This window comes from Carcharodon carcharias, chromosome 12, assembly GCF_017639515.1.
Source record: "Carcharodon carcharias isolate sCarCar2 chromosome 12, sCarCar2.pri, whole genome shotgun sequence".
NCBI lineage: Eukaryota > Metazoa > Chordata > Chondrichthyes > Lamniformes > Lamnidae > Carcharodon > Carcharodon carcharias.
Genome location: NC_054478.1, coordinates 88,035,591 through 88,056,782, shown reverse-complemented (window position 1 = coordinate 88,056,782; position 21,192 = coordinate 88,035,591).

The window sequence follows — 21,192 nt, the reverse complement described above, 5'->3', positions numbered from 1 at the left end:
AAGAACTTGGAAAAATTGATGGGCTACAAGCAAAAATTCATCTAGATCCAGAGACAACACCAAGATTCATTAAGGCAAGGCCATTATCTTATGCAATGAGGGATAAAGTAGATGTCGAACTGGACAGATTAGAAAAACTGGGAGTGATACAACCTGTACAATTTTCTGAGTGGACAGCACCAATTGTACCTGTTCTCATACCTGACCAAAGCATTAGATATATAGGGACTACAAATTAACAGTTAATAAAGTGGCAAAGTTGGATAGACACCCCGTACCTAAAATAGAAGTTATATGCGAAACTGGTAGATGGAAAGGTCTACACGAAGTTAGACATGAGTCACGCCTACCAGCAATTGGAATTAGAGAAGGCATCCTGGAAGTTTGTCACCACAAATGCACATAAGGGATTTATCAAAACACTCGTTTACCATTTGGCGTATCTTCTGTTTGCGCCATATTCTAGAGAACCATGGGAAATTTGTTATAGGGATTGCCCCACATTGTAGTTTATTTAGATAATGTTCTCGTGACTGGACTCATAGAAAAGGAACATTTGATGAACTTGGAAGAAGCTCTGAAATGTTTTTCGTAGGTTGGAGTGAGATTGAAAAAGGATTAGTGCACACTCCAGACAAAAGAGGTAGCTTACCTAGGTCGCAAGGTAGTTTTACAAGGCCTACGTCCAGTTGAAGAAAAATGAAAGCCATTAAAGAAGCCCCAAAGCCAAAGAATACATCTGAACTGAAAACATTATTGGGGGTGATCAATTACTATGGATGTTTCTTGCCTAATTTCTCGGCAGAACTGGCAATATTGTGTTACCTGTTCAAGAAAAATCAGAGATGGTCATGGCAGACACCACAGGAAGAAGCTTTCACAAAAGTGAAAAAAGTTGCTACAATCTTCTACACTGCAAGTACATTTTGATCCAAAGAAAATGTTGATATTAATGTGTGACACACCACCTTATGGGTTGGGAGCAGTGCTTTCCTATTGAATGGATGATGGATCAGAACGACCTATAGGATATGTGTCGAGAACACTTAGTACTGCAGAGAAAAAGCACTCTCAAATTGAAAAAGAAGGCCTGCCAATCATTTGCGGTGTTACGTAGTTTCATCAATATGTGCAAGGTCATCACTTTACTATCATAATGAAGCGTGAGCCATTATTAGGACTATTCGGTGAACACAAGGCTATACCTCCTATAGCTTCAGTAAGGGTACAAAGATGGGCATTGATATGAGCAACGTATGAGTATACTTTTATTCACAGACCCGGAAGTCAAATTGCAAACACAGATGCACTCAGTTGTTCACCCTTGCAAGTAAAAGATGAGGATGTTCTAATTCCTCAGGAATTTGTTGAACTTCCTGAACTCACCACCGATATGTGCCAAATAAATTAAAGATTGGACAAACCAAGACCCAGTCTTACTCAAAGCGAGGAATCAAGTTCTTCATGGTTGGTCACAAAAACAAGAATCTGATTAAATGAAACCATATTTCCAGAGAAGATGCGAGATAACCAGCCAAGAAGGTATTTTATTGTGTGGAGCTCGAGTGATTGTTCCTCCAAAAGGACGAAAGCCATTGTTATCTGAACTTCACAGTGCACATCTCGCAATTTCCAAAATGGAGACAATAGCACATAGCTATAAGTGGTGGCTGGGAATAGATGGAGAAGTAGAAAACTTAGTGAGAAGTTGTTTGCAATGTCAACAAGTGCAAAAATTACCTGTGACAATGCCGTTACACCCTAGGACTGGCCAGGGAGGCCATGGGTACGAGTACACATCGATTATGTGAGACCTTTTATGGGAACAATGTTGCACCTTATCATAGACTCTCATTCAAAATGGATGGATGCATACAAGGAGGTCACCCACATCTTCAGCGACAATAGAAAAGCTATGACAAAGCTTTGCTATAAATGGATTACCTGAAATGCTAGTATCAGATAATGGAACAGTATCCACAAGTGCTGAATTTAACCGATTTACAAGCCTTAATGGTATTGATCATGTGAAAACATCTCCACACCACCTGTCTTCAAACGGACTTGCAGAAAGCAGTTCAGCCATTCAAATCTGATAATAAGAAATTATCTGGAGATTCAGTAATTAGCATAATTTCTTTTCCATTATCGAACCAGCCCTCATTCGACACCAGGTGTCAGCCTGCGGAATTGTTGATGAGGCACGATCTCCAGTCGAGACTGAGCCTAATTACACCAAACTTGGGGGGAAGGTAGAAAGAAAGCAGAAAAGTCAGAAAGTGGGACATGATTGTCACAACCAGGACATAATAGTTAAATGTGGGAGAGAAGGTATTTGTGAAAAATTTTAGAGAAGGACCAGCATGGTTGTTCAGTGAAATAAGTGCAGTAATGGGGCCTCTTTCCTACAATGTGAAAGTCGGAGTTTGAATAGTAAGAAGACACGTGGATCACATACACAGTGGAGAGATCAAATATCCAGAAGTGGTTCCACCCAAGTTGGAGGCTGAATCAACATTTCCTGTTGAGGGAACTCAACCAAGTATAAAAGTATTTGAAGGGCCGACTGTACCTGAAATAGTTGAAGGAACACATTTACCAGCACCTGCTGTAGAACCAGATGCTCAGACGACTACAGTAAGGGAGGCTCCAAAGCAAACTGCAGACGCTGTAGAGCTGAGACATTCTACACGCATAAAGAAACCCCCAGAGAGACTGAGCGACTGACTTTGTAAATAACTGATCCGTGTAAATAACTATATACTGAAAATTTTTTAAATGTGTTTTTCAATAAAGAGGGAGGCATGTAATAATCCGATATGTAATATATCTTTAAGACAAGTATTGTAATGTAAGATCACATGATCTTAATATCCAAGAGCAGAGTAGCGTGGGCTACCTCTATGTGGGACAGTCTTGAGTTAGTCACTGATGAGTTGTATGTTGTGAGCACACAAGTGTAGCTGCTGAGTTTAGTTTGTAAATAAACAGCATGTGTTAATTCTAACAATGATCTCCAGATGTTCTCTGTCTCTGTACCAACTTGGTCACCCCGAAACAAGCGTGCAACCTGGATCCTTTAGCCCCTACAAACCAAGTGCACTGGATCCGACAGCAACATCAGATGTGATTCCTCTATTGGACAAAATTTGCTAAATAATCCTCAGTTTGATAAAAATTATGCTAACGACCAATTTAAGAATCTCAGTCAGGCTTGCAGTGTGGCACATCTGCGTGTACTGGAAGCTACATATATTAATACACAGGGTCCTATTCTTCGCAGACAGAAAGAACATGTACACACATTGCACCTGTTTTAGCTAAACAAAATACGAGATAGTCATTTGCTTATATTCCTCAGGTCAATGCCTTTACCAATCAGGGTCAAGCTGCCTGGTTTAAATTTCAAGCAATGCTTGGCAGTTAACTGTCAGTCACCATCACTGGTGCATTCTCCATGGCAAAGCCTCTACCAATCAGAGTCCATTTGCCAACTTCTCAGACAGTATAAATTGTTGTTTTCCCCTTATATTGGTATTCTTGCAAAATGTTCTGATGAGTGCAAGACGTAAAGTTTCAACATGATCTTATAGCCATTACAGAGGCTTGGTTACAAGGAGATCAAAGCTGGGAACTAAATATTCAAGGGTATGTGACTTTTCGAACAGACAGGCAGAAAGGAAAGGGTGCTTGGGTAGCTTTGTTAGCAGGGGATGGAATAGGTACGATAACAAGAAATGATCTTGGGTCAGAAGATATAGATTCCATATGGGTGGAGCTAAGAGATAACAAGGGGAAGAAGACGCTGGTGAGAGTAGTCTATAGGCCCCTAACAGTAGCTATACTGTAGAATGGAGAATAAACCAGGAGATAATGAGGGCATGTAAAAAAGGCAGTACATTAATAATGGGTTACTCTTATTTTCATGTAGATTGAGAAGCAAATTGGCAGAGATAGCCACGAGCAAGAATACATTGAGTGTATTCAGGACAGTTACCTTGAACAATATGCTATGGATCCAAACAGGGATCAGGCTATTTTGGATCTGGTAATGTGTAAAGAGGCAGGTTTAATTAATGATCTCAGAGTAAAAGATCCCCTAGGAAACAGTGACCATAACATGGTAGAATTTAGCATTCAGTTTGAGAGTAAGAAACTTGGGTCAGAAACTACTGTGCTAACCTTAAATAAGGGTAATTACAAAGGAATGAGAGCAGAGTTGGCTGGAATGGACTGGGAAAGGAGTTTGGAGTTGATTAACAATGGCAGACATTTAAGAAAATAGTTCATGACTCACAACAAAGATATATCCCAGTGAAAGAAAAGGATTCCAGGAAGGGGATAAGCCAACCATGGTTAACCACGGAAGTTAAGGATAGTATCAAATTGAAAGAAAAAACATACAATGTGGCAAAGATTAGTGGTAAGCCAGTGGATTGGGAAGTTTTAAAAACCAACAAAAGGTGATCAAAAAAAAAGGAGAAATTAACTTTGAGGGTAAACTAGAAAGTAAGATAAAAAATGGACAGTAAGAGCTTCTTTAAATATATAAAAAGGAAGAGAGAGGCCAAAGTGAACATAGGTTCCTTAGAGAATGAGGCTAGGGAAATAATCACAGGGAACCAGGAAATTGCAGTGGAGTTGAATAACCACTTTGCATCGGTCTTCACAGTAGAAGACACTAATAGCATTCCAAAAATACTAAATAATCAAGGGGCAAAATGTGGGGGTAGGAAATAAATACAATAACTATAACTGGAGAAAAAGTACTAGGGAAACTAATGGGGCTAAAGGCCAATAAGTCCCCTGGACCTGATGGGTTGCATCCTAGGGTATTAAAGGAAGTAACTACACAAATAGTGGATGCACTGATAGTAATCTTCCAAGAATCCTTAGATTCTGGAAAAGTCCCAAAAGATTGGAAAACTGCCAAAAACCAGAGAGCCAAAAAATAGGTAACTATAGGCTAGTTAGCTTAACAGCCATCATTGGAAAAATGTTAGAGGCTATTATAAAGGATGTAATAGCAAAGCATGTAGAAATGCATAATATGAACAAGCAGAGTCAGCATGGCTTCATGAAGGGGAAATCATGCCTGACAAATTTAGTAGAATTCTTTGCGGAGGTAACAAGCAGGATAAAAAAAAGGAGAACCAATAAATGTAATATATTTGGATTTCCAAAAGGCTTTTGATAAGGTACTGCACGTATGGCTACATAATAAGAGCCCATGATGTTGGGGGTTGTATATTAACATAGATAGAGGATTGGCTAACTAATAGAAGACAGAGAGTTGGGATAAGGGGAGCATTTTCAGGATGGCAACCTGTAAGTAGAGGGGTCAGTGCTGGGGCCACAATTATTTACAATATGTATTAATGAATTGGATGAGGGAAGTGAATGTACTATCGCCAAGTTTGTGGATGACAAAAATAGAAGGGAAGGCAAGCATTGAGGATGACACAAAGAATCTACAGAGGGATATAGACAGGCTAAGTGAGTGGGCAAAAACTTGGCAGGTGGATTATGTTGTGGGAAAATGTGAGGTTATGCATTTTGGCAGAAAGAATAGAGGAGCTGGATATTATTGAAATGGAGAAAGGCTGCAGACAGCTGCAGCACAAGGTGATTTGGTAGTCCTCATTCATGAATCCCAAAAAGCTAACATACAAGTTCAGCAGGTAATAGGGAAGGCAAATGAAACGTTGGCCTTTATTTCAAACGGAATGGAGTATAAAAATAGGGAAGGCTTGCTAAAACTATACAAGGCACTAGTTAGACCACGCCTAGAATGCTGTGAACAGTTTTGGTCCCCTTATCTAAGCAAAGATATACTGGCATTGCAAGCAGTCCACAGAAAGTTCACTAGGTTGATCCCGGGCATAGGGGGATTTTCTTACGAGGAATGGTTGAGTAGGTTGGGCCTGTACTCCCTGGAGTTCAGAAGAATGAGAGGCAACCTTATTGAAACATGTAACATTTTTAGGAGGCTTGACCGGGTAGATGCTGAAAAGTTGTTTCCCCTCGTCGGAGAGTCTAGGACCAGAGGGCATAAGCTCAGAGTAAGGGGCCCCCCATTTAAAACAGAGATGAGAAGGAATTTCTTCTCTCAGAGGGTAGTGACTCTGTGGAATTCTTTGCCGCATAGGGCTGTAGCATCTAGGTCGTTAAGTATATTCAACGCTGAGATGGACTGATTTTTAACCAGTAAGGGTACAAGGGTTCTGGGGAAAAGGCAGGAAAGTGGAATTGAGGAATATCAGGTCAGCCATGATCTCATTCAATGGTGAAGCAGACTCGATGAGCTGAATGGCCTACTTCTGCTCCTACGTCTTATGGTCTTATGTCTCTTTTTTCAACAATACTCAAGTTCTGTACTACCAAACAGCTACATTTAAGATCATCAATGCCCATATATTGTAGTTGGAGACTGGATGCATCGTCACTGGGTTGTTAGGGGAGGTTAATCTCGCTTTCCGTGCAGGCCTGGTCTCTCTCCTCTCCTTCCAGCTCATGGCCTGTTCCTTGAGGCTAGTGATGGGATGGATTTCTGGGGTGCCACCTCCCACCTTTGCACACTCTCTCTCTTGTTATGGGATACCTTGTCCTGCAGAAAGGTTTGATTGTGAGGCCATTGGGTCAATGAGCAGTTCAGAAGCATGCATGCCTATTGTCACTGCTGATCCCTCCCTGGTAAGTGATTAAGAATCCATTTGTCCAGGCACTAATATGAGATGGAGATCTTAAAGTTGCTGGTATTCATTGAGACTGATGTCCCATCTGCTGGTCATGTATGACATCCCTGAGCAGTCTAATCCTTCAACTGCCTGATGCCCTTGTGAGGGTGTGAGTTTGCAGCGAGGAGATATTTCACTTATCCTGTTGGAGCACAGCAGATCATCCATTCTCTTCCTGCATTGCAGGCCGGTCCTTTTTTGGATTCCACAGGCACTAACCACCCTGGTGACCTCCGCCCAGGCCGCCATGGTCAGGTAGGAGGGCCTCCTGCTCCCATCCTGACGAAACAACACCTCCCATCTTTCCTGGACGTCCTAGAGGAGAGTCTCCAGAGAGGTGTCATGGAATTGTGGGCCGAAGGTTGTTTTCTCCTCTAAGACATTCTGATTGATGCAGAATATGGATCTCCTGGCCTGCAGTGAGTGAATGTCTGTCCAAGTATCCAGGCCTTCCTGCCTGTCTTGCCACAACATTTGCCAAACTCCTCACAGATGCATAATAAATGAGCTGAAAAATGAAAGATTGTGCATATTCCACACCAGCCTTCCCCCCAACCCACTGCACAGCAGGAATCATTCCAACTTTCCCAACTGCCACCAGACTTAGGGCGGAATTTTCTGAGCCCACTGGTGTCGAGCATGATTGGAGGCGTGAGTGGACAATATGGCAAGAAGGCCAAAAAGTTGTGAAACCAGTTTGCAATCGTCTGCTCAGCACGTCAATGGTGGGCTGCGTTTTCCAACATCAGGAACTTCATTGTAATACATCTGCATATCATTATAAGCCCAGCTCACTGGAATCAACCCCAACACTGGATCATCCGGGCACATCAGTGTTTCACGAAAGCATATATAATGCAGGCACTTGGCTGACTGCACTTTGAGGGGAACTTGGAGGTGAGCACACAGTAACATTGCACAATGCTCACGAGGGTCACCTGTTGGACTTCAAAGTTGAGGCACTGTGTATTCAGGTGAGAGCACGGCCAAGTCACTTGTTCCCGGCTGGTTCACAGTATGGTGCTGGGGCAAGGGCTGCCCTGCAGTTGAGGTGACTTGGGGGAAGGGCAAGAGCTGCCCTGCGGTTGAGGTGGCTTGTTGGAGTTGTGGGAGAAGGGTTGCACTGCAGTTGAGATGACTTGGGGGAGGGGGCAAGGACTGCACTGTAGTTGATGGCAGTGAACAAGCACATGCAGGGTGTGGGGAGGGAAGCAGCCACACATTAGGGAAACCTTGTTTAAAGTGACCATTCCTCGCAGATGAGACAGTTCAGACACAGCCACATTGATATGATTGGAGTCGGACTTCTAGATTATATGCCCACTCAGCATCAAAGTGCCGCCAAGTGCTCCAGAGATTTTCACCCCTCACACATAAACTGCAAACTAATGAGTGTTTCAGTGGACTGCAGAACAGTTGGACAGCTGGGCATGTTGTACAATCTCCTTGCTAAAGCTAGCCATGGGGCAGACACAGGTCGAGGCGCTCATAGCTCCCTACAAAGTCATCATTCAGGTTTGGACCAGTCTCCCTCGTGGTTCAAGCTAACAATACAACCTTGCAGTATGGGTTAGGAGAATGCCTGTGCTTGAGCTGAGAGCACAGCATGCAGCCCAATGGGCAAAGCTGCCGCCAATCAGTCAGGTGGAGTGGGGCGAGGGAAGTGGAGTTTCAGGCAGCCATGCAGCACACTAAACTCTGGCCATCCAAGTAGTTGCCAGCACTTTATGGGATGCGTTAAGGGGCTTTCAGACTTAACCAAGAGAGGTTCTTAGAACACCGAAGCTAACCCATGCATCTCTCTCCTTCATCCTGCAGTAGGAATACATTAGGAGCATGGAGCCTGGTGACCTAGCTGTGTGCCTTGCGGCATACAGAGAGCAGAGACAAAGGAGAAGAGAGTAGTGGTGGTGTCTGGCTGGGCAGAGGGAGGAGCAGCACCCTCAGGGGGAAGAAGCGGCTGGGGCACCCGCACATGCTGCTGAAAAGCCACAGTGAGCCATAGCTGGTTGGCACCTAGCTAGACACAGGATCTATAGGCGCTGCCTTTTATTCCTGCAGGTGAACAACAACCAGCGTCACCAAAGGCTGCACATGTCTAGGGATCTGTTTGGTCATATCTGCCAGCCGCTGCAGGATTTGGCACCACAGGGATATGGAGGACATCCAACGCCCATGGCCATGAAAGTGACCACAGTGCTCAATTTCTATGCCAGTGGCTCCTTTCAGGGCACCACAGGTGACCTCTGTGGGATATCACAAGCCACCACCTACAAATGCACCCATGAGGTCACAGACACCACCATCACAAAGGCACACAACTTTGTGCATTTCACCCGGGATCAGGAAAGCAAGGAAGTAAGATTGCTGGGATTTGCCCAGATCTCAGGTTTCCCACAGGTGCAGAGTGCCATCAACTGCACTCATGTGGTGGTCAGATCTCCGTCTCAACATTCGGTGGACTTCATCAACTACAAGGACTGCCACTCACTCAATGTTCAGCTGGTGTGCGACCACCACAAACACATCCTACAGGTCTGCGGATGGTTCCCAGGGACTGTCCACAACTCTTACATTCTCAGTCAGTCTCAGATGTCTTCCAGGGTCCACAAAAACTGCAGGGATGGCTCCTCGGGGACAAGGGCGACCCATAAAGGACGTGGCTGATGACATGTGTGCTGCAGCCTCAGACTGCAGCAGAGCGAAGGTACAATGAGGCTCACGCTGCAACTGGCAACTTGGTGGAGCAAACCATCAGGATGCTGAAAATCACGTTACAGTGCCTGGACTGGTCTGGTGAAGCCCTGCAATATAGTCCACAGAGGGTGTCACGCATCGTCATCACCTGCTGCGCCCTTTACAACCTGGCGCTGCAACAGGGAAAGGAGCTGGCTGAAGAGGAGTTAAAGGAGCTGGAGGTCTCCTTCAATGAGGAGGGCTTCGATGGGGATGAGGGTGAGGAAGTCCTCGAAGACGACGATGCAGGCGATGAGGCCATTGCACTAGCCAGATGAGACAGGTGCGCTCCGGAGGCCCTCATAGGTGCTAGATTTGTGGAAGATGATGATGAAATACAGTCAGGGGACAAGAAAAGATCTGTGAACATTTGGCTCCAGTCTGGCTTATGGCAGCACAAATATCCTCTGTGATAATGCTTCTGTCATGGAGACGCAGTGGAGGCCCTGATAATTGCTCAATTCTTAGAGGATGATGATGACATGAAGTGAGGACCTTGACCTCCACATAGCCTCTGAGAATGTCTGACTCCTGTCTGGCTGAGGGCAGTTCGCTTGCGGTCCATAATCAGGGTCATATCATAGAAATGCAACCATGAAACTTTAAAAGCACCTGATCCTTTGTTCCAGCCCCACCTTGGGGGTGCTGAGAGCACAGAGAGAATGAGGGAACTCTATGACACCTGCCCACAACATTCTGGCAGCAATGACAAGCACCATTGAGGTGCAGGCATCATTAATGTATCCAGTGAGTGTGAGGCTGGACCAACACTTTTGTTTGAAGGCTGCACAAAGCAAAGGGAAGAGGCCCTGGATTGAGACACCTGCCATTATCTTGTGCAGGAACCATTCACATCTGAGTGACATAAACGCTGCTCATCAGAACAGGGAGCCATAGGCAGGGAGACATTTTTGGGAGTTTATTTACAATAGTAAATATTGTGTACAAGTGATTAACACCCGTGCCCAGGCTGTGGAATGACATCTTCTTAACGAACTCGTTGAGATCATTGTTGCTTCAGTTGGTTCCAGACACTGAGGAGAGAAGGTGTTACTGCTGCTGCTGTTCCTACTCCTGGGTGTTGCTGCTGCTGCTCTTGCTCCTGAGTGTTGCTGCTGCTGTTCCTGCTCCTACTCCTGGGTGTTGTTGCTGCTGCTCCTGGGTGTCGCTGCTGCTGCTCCTGCTCCTGAGTGTTGTTGCTGCTGCTCCTGGGTGTCGCTGCTGCTGCTGCTACTCCTGCTCCTGAGTGTTGCTGCTGCTGCTCCTGAGTGTTGCTGCTGCTCCTACTCCTGAGTGTTGCTCCTGCTGTTGCTCCTGCTCCTGGGTGTTGCTGCTGCTGCTCCTACTCCTGAGTGTTGCTGCTGCTGCTCCTACTCCCGAGTGTTGATACTGCTGCTGCTCCTGCTCCTGGGTGTTGCTGCTGCTGATCCTGAGTGTTGCTGCCGCTCCTGCTCCTGGGTGTTGCTGCTGCTGCTGCTCCTACTCCTGGGTGTTGTTGCTGCTGCTCCTGGGTGTCGCTGCTGCTGCTGCTACTCCTGCTCCTGAGTGTTGCTGCTGCTACTCCTGAGTGTTGCTGCTGCTCCTGCTCCTGGGTGTTGCTGCTGCTACTCCTGAGTGTTGCTACTGCTGCTGCTCTTGCTCCTGGATGTTGTTTCTGCTGCTCCTGCTCCTGAGTGTTGCTGCTGCTACTCCTGAGTGTTGCTACTGCTGCTGCTGCTACTCCTGAGTGTTGTTGCTGCTTCTCCTGGGTGTTGCTGCCGCTGCTGCTCCTGCTCCTGGGTGTTGCTGCTGCTACTCCTGAGTGTTGCTACTGCTGCTGCTCCTGCTCCTGGGTGTTGTTGCTGCTGCTCCTGCTCCTGGGTGTTGCTGCTGCTGCTCCTACTCCTGAGTGTTGCTACTGCTGCTGCTCCTGCTCCTGGGTGTTGTTGCTGCTGCTGCTGCTCCTGAGTGTTGCTGCTGCTCCTACTCCTGAGTGCTGCTCCTGCTGCTGCTCCTGCTCCTGGGTGTTGCTGCTGCTGCTCCTACTCCTGAGTGTTGCTGCTGCTGCTCCTACTCCCGAGTGTTGATACTGCTGCTGCTCCTGCTCCTGGGTGTTGCTGCTGCTGCTCCTGCTCCTGGGTGTTGCTGCTGCTACTCCTGAGTGTTGCTACTGCTGCTGCTCCTGCTCCTGGGTGTTGTTGCTGCTGCTCCTGCTCCTGGGTGTTGCTGCTGCTGCTCCTACTCCTGAGTGTTGCTACTGCTGCTGCTCCTGCTCCTGGGTGTTGTTTCTGCTGCTCCTGCTCCTGGGGGTTGCTGCTGCTGCTCCTGCTCCTGAATATTGCTCCTGCTGCTCCTGAGTGTTGCTGCTGCTCCTACTCCTAAGTGTTGCTCCTGCTGCTGCTCCTGCTCCTGGGTGTTGCTGCTGCTGCTCCTACTCCTGAGTGTTGCTGCTGCTGCTCCTACTCCCGAGTGTTGATACTGCTGCTGTTCCTGCTCCTGGGTGTTGCTGCTGCTGCTCCTGCTCCTGGGTGTTGCTGCTGCTGATCCTGAGTGTTGCTGCTGCTCCTGCTCCTGGGTGTTGCTGCTGCTGCTCCTGCTCCTGGGTGTTGCTCCTGCTGCTCCTGAGTGTTGCTGCTGATCCTGCTCCTGGGTGTTGCTGCTGCTGCTCCTGCTCCTGAGTGTTGCTCCTGCTGCTCCTGAGTGTTGCTGCTGCTCCTGCTCCTGGGTGTTGCTGTTGCTGCTGCTCCTACTCCTGGGTGTTGCTGTTGCTGCTGCTCTTGCTCCTGAGTGTTGTTGCTGCTACTCCTGGGTATTACTGCTGCTGCTGCTGCTGCTGTTGCTCCTGGGTATTGCTGCTGCTGCTCCTGCTCCTGGGTGTTGCTGCTGCTGCTGCTCCTGGGTGCTGCTACTGCTGCTGTGCCTGGGTGTTGCTTCTGCTGCTCCTGAGTGTTGCTTCTACTACTGCTGCTCCTGGGTATTTCTCCTGCTGCTGCTGCTCCTGAGTGTTGCTCCTGCTGCTCCTGAGTGTTGCTGCTGCTCCTGGGTGTTGCTACTGCTGATCCTGAGTGTTGCTGCTGCTGCTGCTCCTGGGTGTTGCTGCTGCTGCTGCTCCTGCTCCTGGGTGTTGCTGTTGCTACTCCTGAGTGTTGCTACTGCTGCTGCTCCTGCTCCTGGGTGTTGTTGCTGCTGCTCCTGCTCCTGGGTGTTGCTGCTGCTGCTCCTACTCCTGAGTGTTGCTACTGCTGCTGCTCCTGCTCCTGGGTGTTGTTTCTGCTGCTCCTGCTCCTGGGGGTTGCTGCTGCTGCTCCTGCTCCTGAATATTGCTCCTGCTGCTCCTGAGTGTTGCTGCTGCTCCTACTCCTAAGTGTTGCTCCTGCTGCTGCTCCTGCTCCTGGGTGTTGCTGCTGCTGCTCCTACTCCTGAGTGTTGCTGCTGCTGCTCCTACTCCCGAGTGTTGATACTGCTGCTGTTCCTGCTCCTGGGTGTTGCTGCTGCTGCTCCTGCTCCTGGGTGTTGCTGCTGCTGATCCTGAGTGTTGCTGCTGCTCCTGCTCCTGGGTGTTGCTGCTGCTGCTCCTGCTCCTGGGTGTTGCTCCTGCTGCTCCTGAGTGTTGCTGCTGATCCTGCTCCTGGGTGTTGCTGCTGCTGCTCCTGCTCCTGAGTGTTGCTCCTGCTGCTCCTGAGTGTTGCTGCTGCTCCTGCTCCTGGGTGTTGCTGTTGCTGCTGCTCCTACTCCTGAGTGTTGCTACTGCTGCTGCTCCTGCTCCTGGGTGTTGTTTCTGCTGCTCCTGCTCCTGGGGGTTGCTGCTGCTGCTCCTGCTCCTGAATATTGCTCCTGCTGCTCCTGAGTGTTGCTGCTGCTCCTACTCCTAAGTGTTGCTCCTGCTGCTGCTCCTGCTCCTGGGTGTTGCTGCTGCTGCTCCTACTCCTGAGTGTTGCTGCTGCTGCTCCTACTCCCGAGTGTTGATACTGCTGCTGTTCCTGCTCCTGGGTGTTGCTGCTGCTGCTCCTGCTCCTGGGTGTTGCTGCTGCTGATCCTGAGTGTTGCTGCTGCTCCTGCTCCTGGGTGTTGCTGCTGCTGCTCCTGCTCCTGGGTGTTGCTCCTGCTGCTCCTGAGTGTTGCTGCTGATCCTGCTCCTGGGTGTTGCTGCTGCTGCTCCTGCTCCTGAGTGTTGCTCCTGCTGCTCCTGAGTGTTGCTGCTGCTCCTGCTCCTGGGTGTTGCTGTTGCTGCTGCTCCTACTCCTGGGTGTTGCTGTTGCTGCTGCTCTTGCTCCTGAGTGTTGTTGCTGCTACTCCTGGGTATTACTGCTGCTGCTGCTGCTGCTGTTGCTCCTGGGTATTGCTGCTGCTGCTCCTGCTCCTGGGTGTTGCTGCTGCTGCTGCTCCTGGGTGCTGCTACTGCTGCTGTGCCTGGGTGTTGCTTCTGCTGCTCCTGAGTGTTGCTTCTACTACTGCTGCTCCTGGGTATTTCTCCTGCTGCTGCTGCTCCTGAGTGTTGCTCCTGCTGCTCCTGAGTGTTGCTGCTGCTCCTGGGTGTTGCTGCTGCTGCTCCTGAGTGTTGCTGCTGCTCCTGGGTGTTGCTGCTGCTGCTCCTGAGTGTTGCTTCTACTACTGCTGCTCCTCGGTATTGCTCCTGCTGCTGCTGCTCCTGAGCGTTGCTCCTGCTGCTCCTGAGTGTCGCTGCTGCTCCTGGGTGTTGCTGCTGCTGCTCCTGAGTGTTGCTACTGCACCTGGGTGTTGCTTCTGCTGCTCCTGAGTGTTGCTTCTACTACTGCTGCTCCTGGGTGTTGCTCCTGCTGCTGCTGCTCCTGGGTGTTGCTTCTGCTGCTCCTGAGTGTTGATTCTACTACTGCTGCTCCTGGGTGTTGCTGCTGCTGCTCCTGAGTGTTGCTGTTGCTCCTGGGTGTTGCTGCTGCTGCTCCTGAGTGTTGCTGTTGCTCCTGGGTGTTGCTGCTGCTGCTCCTGGGTGTTGCTGCTGCTGCTCATGAATGTTGCTGCTGCTCCTGGGTGTTGCTGCTGCTGCTGCTCCTGCTCCTGCTCCGGTGCTGCTGCTGCTCCTCTGGGGCTGAAGGATCGAGAGGGAGAGGAAGAACACACTGCTGCTACAGGACAGGAAGGCCAGGACAGAGAACTATAACATCCTAGATGGGTGTCTGGGCTTTCTATTTGTTCAGGTGGGGGCTTTTAAAGATTGTGTTTTGTAGGGGGAGGCCAGAAGACTGCCAGAAGACTTGGGGAAGAAAAGGGGGGGGTGTGTGTGTGTAAAACCATCTTGCTGACACCCCTCCCCCACCCAGCCTTTTCCAAGTAGGCAAGTGTTGGCTGAAGACATCGCCTCCCCCTACCGGAAGATCATTAAGCCCCAACCCACCGTCCATCTCTACACTCAGATACACCCACCTAGACATTCGCCTTTCACTCCTGTGCCTCCCTGTCCTCTACCCCTCTCCCTCCTCTCCTCTCCTACATAAAAGGGGGAGGTTATATCCACCTTTCTCCCACTCCCCTGCCCGGGGAGAATTTATATTAAAAAAATATATATATCTATATTAAAAAAAAACAGAAAAAACATGGCCAATCCATCTTGGGGTGGGCGTGGCTCAAGCACAAAGGCCAGTTTAACATAGTCTGTGGCCGGGCCCTCAAAGGCAAATGTAGAGGCAGTTTTGTCACCGGTGGCAGGGCCTCCGAAAAAGACCTATGCGGGGGTGGCTGCTTCTGCGTCTGCTGCTGCTCCCGCAGCCCTGTCACCATTCCACTTCCTTATGAGGGCCCTAGCGGTAAAGAGCTACGCTCACCCCGACATGACAATCAAGGCCTGCGTAAAGGCTATGGCTGGGGTCATCGGCCCATCGGCCATAGTCGTGCCCTTGAAGATCTACGGGAAGGCCATCTTTTTCCTGAGGTCCGAGCGGGCAGTGCACCTCGCCCTGCAAAAAGGACTCACTATGGGCAGGACCTTTCTGGCGGTGGACCCCCTTGAGGCCACCGCCCAGAGGATTATTATTTCAAAGGTCCCGCCTTTTCTGACTAGTGAGCTCCTCCTCCCCCATCTTTGTAAACTGGGGGAGGTCAGGTCGGGGATAGCACCAATCTCGCTCGGCCTCAAGGACGCGGCCCTCCGCCATGTGTACTCCTTCCGGCACCAGGTATTTGTCCGCTTGGCCCAGGAGGAGTGCCTGGAGGGGGCATTTTCAATAAATCATGAGGGGACCGCCTACTGAGTTTTCTGGACGATGGAAGGTGTGCGGTGCCATGCTTGTAAGGAGGCGGGGCATGTGAGGAAGAACTGCCCCACCTCCAAGGCCACCAGTCCCACCCAAGCCACTACTCCATCTCCCTCCCCGCAAGGGGAGGCGTTGCCGGCAGCCACTGCCATCTCGGCTACCGGTGAGGCGGGGGGAGTGTCCCCGCGCCGTAAGAAGGCGCGGAGGAAGACCCGCAACCCGGGGAAGCCCCTGAGACGCCCCAAACCCCCCAAACCACACAAGATCCCCAAACCCCTGTAGGCACCGGCTCAGGGGAAATATCAACATCCGGCCCCGGCGTCGTGTCCGCGCGTGATCCCAGGCCCGTAGGTGCTGAGGTGCCATGTGCTGGGCCCAGCATCATTCCTGTGCACCTTCCCGGGGCTTGCAGGGGTGAGACGCGTGACCCCGAGCCGGTGCTGGATAAACCCAAACCCCAAAGGGTGGGGCGTCGGGTAAGGCTGGACAAGGTGGAGGGGGCCTAGCAGATGGAGGTCTCCCCAGCCCCAGCCTACCCCGGAAGAGATGTCACCCCTCGGAGGAGGAAGAGGAGGGGGGGGCGAGGCCCAAGCTGAAGAGGTTGGGTGTGTCCCCTCCCCTGATGAAGAGGTGGTGGCGTCTCCACCAAACAAAACCTCGCCCTGCCCTCCGGGAGAATCCCAAGCCCCTACCCCCACACCCACTGCTCCCCCCATCAACCTGCTGCAGTCCCCTGAGCAGGGCCCCTCAGGGGTCACTGAAGGCACCTCCCTTGAGGGGGTGCCCAACTTAGAAACATTAAAACCCCCCAAGGTATCCTCTGGCTCGTCGGGGGACTGCAGCCTCCCCATTTTTAAAAAATTAACTGGGTCATTGGGTGGCGGTGGCGAGGAAGGCCTTCCCGCTCCCTCCCAAAATTTAACACCGGGCGTCCTAGTTTTAGGTCAGGAGCTTGTCCTGAGCTCCCCGGACGACCCGGTGCCGGGAGGAGAGCGGGCATCCGATGTGCCGCCACCCTCTGACCCGAAATTATTAGAGGAGACCAGAGAGGACTCCTCTGACATTGATCCTGGGGGTGGGATCGAGGTGGAGGTGGAGCCGACTGGCAGCTCCAAACCAGCCCCCGTACTCAATGCGGGGGAGGGGTTGGAAGCTGGAGGCGACGACCTGGAGGAGGACGGAGTGTCGTTGGTGAGCGCTGGGGACGACGCTGAGTCGTTCTCGAGCGAGGCGGTGGATCCCCTGGTGCCCTACACTGACTCTCCCCTCATCCCCCCAAGGGAACTCCGGGACTTTCTGGCGAGTCATCGTGGTCGCCGAGACAGGGTCCACTTGGCCTTGGACCAGTGGCATTCTTATCCGCTGGTGTTCTGGTCCACTTGCGAAGCTCTCAAGGCTCCCGAGTTGGATAGGAATGCTCGATAGAGGGTCCAAACGTTTCTCGCTGGTCTCCTGAAGGAGAGGAAGGATTAAAAGTCCTCTCCTTCTTTTAATTAAGGTGATGGTTGTATGTACTTTTGACAATGAAGACAACTATAGCCAGCCTCAACATCCACGGCAGCAGGGACGCACAGCGCAGGTTCCAGAACTTCACGGTCCTTAGGGACGGGAAGTATGCGTTGTGCTTCCTGCAGGAAAACCATACCGTTCTGGGAGATGAAGTTACATGGCTCCTGGAGTGGCGAGGGGCGGTCTACATGAGTCAACTAGCCTCCAATTCTGGCGGGGTGGCTATCTTGTTGGCCCCGCATTTTCAGCCAGAGATCTTGGGCATCAAGGAGCCGGTGCCAGGCCGGTTCCTGCACCTTACTGTGCGCCTGGGGGGCGCGGCGCTTCACTTTGTGAAGGTGTACGCTCCCCTGGGTACGCAGCAGCAAGCGAGCTTCTTTGAGGAAGTGTCCACTCATCTCGGCTCCATCAACACAGGCACGTGCATCGTCCTTGGGGGGGCTTTTAATTGCACCCTCAAGGCCCGGGACCGTCACGGTACCCTGCTCCTCATGCTAGGTGTGAGTAAGTTACGGGACCTGGTCAGGTCCTTCGACTTGGTGGACATCTGACGAAATCTCCATCCTGATTCCAGCATTTTCACCTTTGTGTCACCTAGAGTTGGAGCGTCCAGACTCGACCATCTTTACATTTCGAAGGCATACGTGTTCTGCGTTCCATTGGCTTCTGTGCAGCAGGTTCCGTGCACAGACCACCATCTGGTGTGGGCGGAGCTCACTTCATTCTGCGCTCAGACGGGGTCCGCGTACTGGCACTTTAACAACCTGTTGCTGGAGGACGAGCGGTTCCTGGACTCGTTCTGTCGTTTCTGGGCCGGCTGGAGAAGGAAGCGGGGAGGCTTCCCCTCCTTGAGGCTATGGTGGGACGTGAGCAAGACTCATGTCCGGGTTTTCTGTCAGGATTATGCGATAGGGTCGACAAAGAGGCGGAAATCCAGAGTTGAGGAGTTGGAGAAGGAGGTGCTCGACCTGGAGAACGTCTCTGTCAGCCCGACACGGACCGGGCCCTGTGGTCGGTGTACGATGAGAAGAAGGGCGCGCTGCGGGACCTGCAACTCGTCGGGTCTTGGGGCGCGTTTGTGAGGTCACGGATCCGGTCCCTCAAGGACTTGGACCGTGGCTCCCCATTTTTCTACTCGCTGGAAAAAAGGCACGGGGTTCGTCAGCAGCTCCTTACGCTGCTGGTCAACGACAGATCCCGTGTCTCGGATCCGGAGGGCTTCAGGGCCATCGCCCGAGATTACTACACTGCCCTGTTCTCTCTGGATCCGTCCAGCGAGGATGCTTGCAGATTTTGTGGGAAGACCTGTCGCAGGTCGGCCCAGAGGGCGCTGGAAAGCTCGACTCCCCTATAAGTCTGTGGGAGCTGACCAGTGCCCTCAACGGTCTCTCGAGGGGCAAAACCCCGGGACTAGATGGGCTGACGGTGGAGTTCTTCAGGGCGTTCTGGGACATCCTGGGGACGAACATCACGGGGGTCCTGGGGGACAGTATTGCTACTGGGGAGATGCCCCTCTCATGGTGCAGGGCAGTGATTACCCTGCTGCCGAAGAAGGGGGATCTCCGCCTCCTTAAAAACTGGCACCTGGTCTCCCTGCTCAGCACGGACTATAAAATATTTGCCAGAGCCATGTCTTCTCGGCTCGGCACCGTGCTGGACCACATGATCCACCCTGACCAGTCTTACACCGTCCCGGGCCGCACAATTTATGATAATGTCCATCTGGTCCGGGACATTATCCATTATTCCCAGAGGGCTGGCCTGTCGAGTGCCTTCCTGTCCCTTGATCGTAGAAGTTCGACAGGGTGGATCACGAATATTTACTTGGGACTCTGCGAGCATTCGGGCTCGGAACACATTTTGTTGCCCGGATCCGACTTCTGTACACCGCCGTGGAGTGTCTAGTGAAGGTTAATGGGTCCCTGACAGCGCCCCTTCGCTTTGGGAGAGGGGTACATCAGGGCTGCCCCTTGTCTGGCCAGTTGTATTCTATTTGCGTGGAGCCTTTCCTGCGCCTCTTGCGGAGGAGGTTGTCGGGATTGGTTCTGCGTGGGCCAAGCATCGGGGTGGTCTTTTCGGCTTATGCCGATGACGTGCTCCTTATGTTTAGTGACTCAGCTGACCTGCGGAGGATGCGTGAGTGCCAGGAGGTCTACTCTGCTGCTTCTTCTGCCAGGATCAACTGGGATAAATGTTCTGGGCTCCTGGTCGGTCAGTGGCAGATGGATACCCTACCCGAGGAGCTCAGGCCTTTCACCTGGAGAAGGACCAGCCTCCTCTACCTGGGGGTCCATCTCTGCCCTGCTGAGGAATCCTGGCCGGCGAACTGGCAGGAACTGGAGACGAAAGTCACCGCTCGCCTGCGGCGCTGGACAGGACTGCTCCGAGTGCTATCTTACCGAGGTCGAGTTCTGGTCATAAACCAGCTGATCGCCACCATGTTGTGGTATCGGCTGGTCACTTTGACCTCTCCCCCGGACTTTGTCACAAAAATCCAGAAAATGCTAGTCGACTTCTTCTGGGACAAAACATTGCACTGGGTCACTGCTGAGGTTCTGAGTCTCCCGCTTAGGGAGGGCAGTCAGGCACTAGTATGCCTAAGCACCCAGGTGGCGACTTTCCATCTTCAGACCCTGCAACGATACCTTTACGTTGAGCCTCCTCCAAGATGGTGTGCCCTGACGTCGTATTTCTTCCGCCAGGGCATGGCCTGAATTGTGACGTGCAGCTCCTGTTTATAGAGCAGAGGGGCCTCGGTGGCTCCTTACAGGTGTTGCCCGTCTTTTACCAGGACCTGATCAAAGTCTGTAACATGGTCACCTCACGACGCAGCTCTCCCCCATCAAGAGTAGCGGCTATCGTCAGAGAGCCGCTGCTCAAGAATCCGCCCCTCCGTCCTTTTCAGTGGCTAGCGGAAAGGAGGGCTGTGACCGCAGGGGTGACCAGGATCGGGGACGTGCTGGGTGGCAGAGGACTGGGCTGGATGCTCCCGCAGGAGTTGGCGTGTTGCGTGTCTGTGAGTGTCCAGCTTGCAGCCGATGCCATCCAAGACCTAAGGCCGGTCGTGCTCGGACCCGATGTAATTTTAGGTCTTGAGGTGGCCCAGGTGCGCGGTGGTCTTCCTGCTGAACGTTCCCCTGTTCGGATGGAATTCCACATTGGCCCCAATCTCCAAAACCTCCCTCGGGTGCCGGTGCCCCGCAATATGAGCCGCCTCGGGGACATGCCCTCCGTGCCATTGGGCACAGCGCGGAGGAGCTTTTTGTACAGACTGCTACTGCACACATTTCTTTTTCTCGCCCTTGTCTGCCGCCCGGACACGCCCTGGCATGCCTTGTTGCTGTCCGGCGGCGGAGGCCCCCGATGGGAGGCCCTCTACGGAGGTGTCCTCCCCCTTTCAATCGGGGACCTGGGTTGGAGGTTGTTGCATGCAGCAGTCCCCTACAATCGTAGAATGTATAGGTCCATGGACTCCCAGGACACCTGCCCTTTTTGTGGTCTTATGGAGTCCATGGACCATTCTTATATAGGGTGTGGTAGGCTGCACTCCCTTTTCAGTTATTTAAAAAACCTTTTATTAATGTTTTGTTTGCACTTCAGTCCCACGCTCCTGATCTAAGGACACCCGGTGCGAAAGGGTATCCAGAAGGAGGGGGACCTCCTCGTGAACCTACTCCTGGGCCAGGTCGAGGCAGGGGGCAATCGAGGGGGTCGTCCAGCCCAATTGTTTGTCCCTCTTCCGCGGCTACGTTCGTGGCCAGATGTCCCTGGAGAGGGAGCACGCGGTGTCTGCCGGCACTCTCGAGGCCTTCCATGCTCGGTGGGCACCGCGTGGACTGGGGTGTTTTATTGACCCCTTCAATCACATTTTGGTTTAATGTTCGTAAGTTTCCTTTAAACTTTGTCCTTGGTTTTACAGCTGACCTGAATTAGGGCTGTGCTTGATTTATCCCTTATATTGTTAATTTAGTTTAATTGTTTTAACTCTAAAAGAGTTACATCTT